This window comes from Notothenia rossii (genome assembly GCF_949606895.1).
Source record: "Notothenia rossii genome assembly, chromosome: 1".
Lineage (NCBI taxonomy): Eukaryota > Metazoa > Chordata > Actinopteri > Perciformes > Nototheniidae > Notothenia > Notothenia rossii.
The window spans coordinates 39495604-39500945 of NC_136912.1; positions in this window are offsets into that span (position 1 = coordinate 39495604).

Genomic DNA, 5342 nt, shown 5'->3' on the forward strand with positions numbered 1-5342 from the left:
AGTAAGGGGGCGGGGCGAGTGTCTGAGGATTTCATCGGAGGATGGTCTGGTGGTTCCTCGATTATAGCTCCTCCATTATCGCTCCTCGCTCCTCCGACAAAAATAAGACCATTGGGACGCTACTCAAGATGGCGCAGACAAATCAACTTCCGGTGAGACCGAGAACGAGGAGCGAGGAATTGAAAAATAAGAGAAGTGAGAAGGGCCCCGGGTCATTTCACTCCATTAGGAAGGTTCCTAAGCTAAATGAACTATTGGAACGCAAGGGCCGGCCCGTCGCACTAGCGTTATAGATGTTCGCCTAGTGCGCCAGATCTGTGGAGGCGCTGCGCTGACAGCTCTGGGAGGGAAAAAAAATGTTTTGACCGTTGGTGCTCATCCTAATTTTCGGCCTTGATGTAACAACATTCATAATTAAGTAAATGTAACACCCTTTTCATCCCGGTTACACTTTTCATCTGCCCTGTAAGATGGGCGCTGTAAGTGATGAAAATGGGGGATGTTGGCTTATCTGGCACCCGCAGCTCACAGCCAAAGTGCGAGTGAGCGTGGGAGCGAGCGAGGGAGAAAGGGAGGGTGTACCGGTACCAGCACTGTTGTTATTAGCATCTGGTGCTAGCTGCTCTAACGGATATTTTTAGAAGATGTTTCTACAATGTGGAGGGAGAGTCCTCCTCAGTCAGACTGAGAGGCTGATAACTACAGTTCAGTGATGTAAAGGACTCTGAGTGTTTAGATAGTTCACTTTAGTCTAAGTTATCTCAGTGGGTCTCAAACATTTTGATCACAATTTATGTAAACACAAATTTCCAAGGCACTCCTTTATTATCATTGGGATAAAACAGGTTTGAAAGCATTCCAATGTCTACTACAGGACAGTAAACCAGACATATCGTTTTAAACTGGAGAGATAAAAAAATATGCATAAATAAAATAGTAAAATAAGAATTGAATGAAGAACAAAAATAAAATATGTTACATGTATTTGTTATTGGCTATGGTAGGTTATTGGTTATGTTCACATACTTATTTAATTATTAAAATGTAAACCGATATTTTTCATATGAGTGTTTAGAGTTATACCCCCTAGATTTAGTCTCTAGTAATTCTGATTAAAGTGCACCAGATTGAAGCATTTTACTTTAAAATGTTCAAACATTTCTTCCCGGTATGCCTGAGAAGGCAGATATGTTTGTTTTTCTCAACAAGAACTGTTTTTAAATCGGGGGGGGGTTCCTTTAAAAGTTGGGCTGTTGCACTGTTTATGTCAATAATACAATTAATGTCAATATTACTATAAACTAACCTGTGTAAAAGTTTCTCGAATAAATGTAATTTTTTTGGTGGAAGAAGCATGTATCATTTTTTTACTCTGCCCCTCAAAGAACCGGAATCGAAAAGTAGAATCGGAATCAGAATCGTGGAAATTCAAACGATACCCAACCCTAGTCTTGAAGGGGGGGGAGGTGGTTGATGTAGGCACAGTGATGAAGACGGTGCGCGTCACTGCTTCGGTGATTGTGGTGGGCGTCATTGAGGGGCGGGGTAAAGGACATGCTTTTAACCCTGCGTATCGCCTTCATGTGGTCATTGATCTCCAGGAAGGACTTGGTGTCCTCTGTGTCCCCTTCATGTGGTCGAACTCCAGGAGGGTGGGTGAGGGTGAAAGGGTGAACGGAGAGTAGAGAGAGCTGGGGGGTGAAGGAAGAGTATCCTCAAAGGTGATAGTGGGGTTGAATGGAGGTGGAGGGGGGGGGGGGGGGGGGTAGAGGAGCTTGACGCTCGTGAACTATCAGCAGGAGGGCGGGGGGAGCCTCGCTGCGGGGAAGCAGTGTGTGGACCTGTCAGCGCAACTTACATGATGTCGAATTTAACAAACACATTTAAATAATTGGTTTAAACGGCATAATAATAAGGACGATCGTCCGTTCTGTGATTCTCCAGAGCACACATGTTATGATATTAGGGTCATGCAGAGTGAGATGAGATCGATGTCCTTTTAAGAGAGAGAGAGAAAGAGGGGTAGAGCGACAGTGAGGGAACGTGTGTTTGTTTCTGGAAGGGAAACGAGGAAGCAGAAAAACCGAGGTCTGTGATGTATTTTGTGAAACAGAAGAACAGCTAAATAAATGCAACGGCCTCCCAAGAAGAGCTCGCCTCTCTCCAGTCATTTAAGCTAAAGTTGGTTATTGAACCTGAAGCTTGTTGCTTCTGCCCTCCTCGACTACGGTCTGGGAGCCGACAGGAAAGTTCAACACACAGATGGCCAGTCCGCCCCTTTGTAGCATATTATTTTGATGAGAGATGAGCAGATCGCCAGTGGGCTTTCAACTAAATACACAGCCACGCAAAAACTGCGGCATTTGTACAGCTCCTTATGGGTACTGCAATTAGTGAAGTGCTTTCCTCCGTGGTGAAACGATCAGCACTGCACCACGGAGGAAAGCGGCAGAAAGTCACCTGGAGATAAAGAGAACGGGGCTGCGTTGCGTGCATGGCAGGTAACGGGGAGACGCGCTCTGGCGGCGGTCTCGTTCAGGATCCAAAAATACAATTTAAATATTTTTGCACACTTATTCCACTTATTCCTAGTGTGCCACTGGTTACGGTGCCGCGTGCCAATGCTGGCACGCGTGCCAGGGGTTGCCGACCCCTGCTCTACGGTGTTGTTTACCTTCTGTGATGCGCGAGCTGATGACGTCACGTCATCATCATCACTACTTCACGTCAATATGAGTTAACTTTTTTTTTTCTCAACTTTTTGTGGAAAAATGCGGGGATTATGCAACCTTTTGATAAATATGCGGCCTTTTAAAAATCTGCGCCATTTTGCTGATTATGCGTTAAATTCTGCGATCGCAGAATCACATTTTTCTGGAGGGTCTAGTCAGTGGATCGTATCTGTTCTGGATTGGCACACTGTGGTTTAGGAGGATTTTTTGTAGTTCTCCCTTTAGCAGCTGTCCACGGCTGTTTCCTAGTATGAATAGGGGTTGAAGAGGCGCTCTTCCTGGGTGATAACAATGCAGGCCAGCCAGTCGCATCACAGATTTCAGAGTGCTGGGCTCTGCCTGTTATTCATCCTCCCAAATCCCATGGAAATGATTTACTCTTAGGTTTTGCACCCAGAGAGTTCCAGGGAGGACTACCACTTGTAGATTGATTACCCGGTACACAGCCCTCCTGTTCCTTTGAATCCTCCACGTTAACTTCCAACCGTTGCATTTTCATTTCCAACACAGCCATCTTCTGTAGAGAACGGAAGCATTTTGCTGCTAACTAGCTTAAGCAAAATAGCATGCAGGCTTTAGCTGTTGCTAGGCCACGCAACTGTAAGACTGAGGTCGTCGTAAAAATATTGAAATCTATTTATGAAGAATAACTGCCCCAGTGATAAGTTAATGTCCAGGAGCCGCTGGAGAATCAGCTAGGTCGAATCTAGTAATTTTTTCTTGCAATGTTAGTAACTGTAGTGTGATTACTATATTTATAACAGTAACGCATTAAATTACTCTGTTACCGAAAAATGTAATGCGATTACAGTAACGCCTTACACCCGACAATGGTTACAACAACCCATCCAACGTCATAATGGACGCTTTTGTACATTTTTTGAAAGGAGAGAAATCAAGAAGTTTGTGGGACATTTACAAAGCATGAGATGGACGATGTGCAATTGATCACACAATCTCACATGCCTCAAAATAAATATAATATTGTATTGTATATTCTATATTCTATGGTGAAATGTGTTACAGTGTGTGACATGCACACTTGCTCCTAATGCACAGTGTATTGTGGCCTTAAGGTTGTATGCAACCTGAATGGTCCTTTTCCTTTTTAGGACACGTCCATGATTTCCAAAAGCAATTTGAAATGTGGACTCATCAGACCACAGCACACTTTTCCCCTTTGCATCAGTCCATCTCAGATGAGCTCGGGCCAGAGAAGCCGGCCGTGTTTCTGGGTGTTGTTGATATATGGCTTTGGCTTTGCTTGGTAGAGTTTTAACTTGCACTTGTAGATGTAGCGACAAACTGTGTTATCTGACAATGGTTTCCTGAAATGTTCCTGAGCCCACGCGGTAATACCCTTTACAGAATTATGTTGGTTTTTAATTCAGTGCCGCCTGAGGGATCGATAAAGCATTCAATATCAGGCAATTGTATGTTGATTAAACATTGTTCTTAAACTGTTGGACTATTTGCCCACGCAGTTGTTCACAAAGTGGGGAACCTCGCCCCATCCTTGCTTGTGAATGACTGAGCTTTTTGGGGATGCTTCTTTTTCACCCGATCATGACACTTACCTTTTTCAAATGTACCTGTTCACCAAAGGACACACAGGTGTTGTTTGAGCATTCCTCAACTTTCCCAGTCTTTTGTTGCCCTTGTCCCAGCTTTTTTGGAACGATTTGTAGGCATCAAATTCAAAACGAGTCCATTTTTGCAAATAAACATAACGTTTATCAGTTTGAACATTAAATATCTTGTCTTTGTACTGTATTAAATTGAATATAGGTTGAACATGATTATTTACTTGTTAAACAACGTCCCAAGCTCATTGGGATTGGGGTTTGTATTAGGTAGTTCTGACAAACAGTGATTTATATGCCTTCTTGTAATAGTGTGTCGTTATGAGCACATATCTGAGGAATAAAGTTAATCAAATAAAGAAAAACAACATATCCGAGAGCCAATGTCATGAAGACAGATCACATTAATTGATGATGATGATGTTTACAGTCTTCATGCTGGATCCGATCCACCTCCTGCAGGAATAGTTGGAAAGAAATGCATACACACAACAGCCTGTGGAGACAAAAAAAACAGTTTGTACTGTGGTATTAACATAAGTTACTCAGCCATGTTGAAGTCTAATCAGCGCATTAGTAGAGAGGGCACAGTGGTTGCCCGTGTTAGTTTTTTCCACAAGGCAAAGACTAAAACAAACAGCATCTGATAACAAAGGCGAACTGCACGACCCATTAAGAAAGGGGCCCCGAATGCGGATCTCTTTTTCTCCTTGTCTATCTCTCGTGCTCTCTGCTCTTCAAAGTTGCTCTCTCATTACTCCTGTGGCGGCTCAATCCCCGGTTACATTTGAGTCGCAGAGAGGCTAAACTTGGCTATAAACTGTGACGCGTTTTCGAAAAAAAAGTCCATATTGAAGCAATATAGTTTTAGGGATATTTAATAAACAAAATCAAAACATAGTAACTATGGACAAAACGGTCAACAGAAAAAATGACAGCACAAGCTCTCCCTCTGTCATGTGCACTCGACATCAAACAGGTGACTTATATAACCAAACCACACCCATGTGACAATTACCGGAAGTGC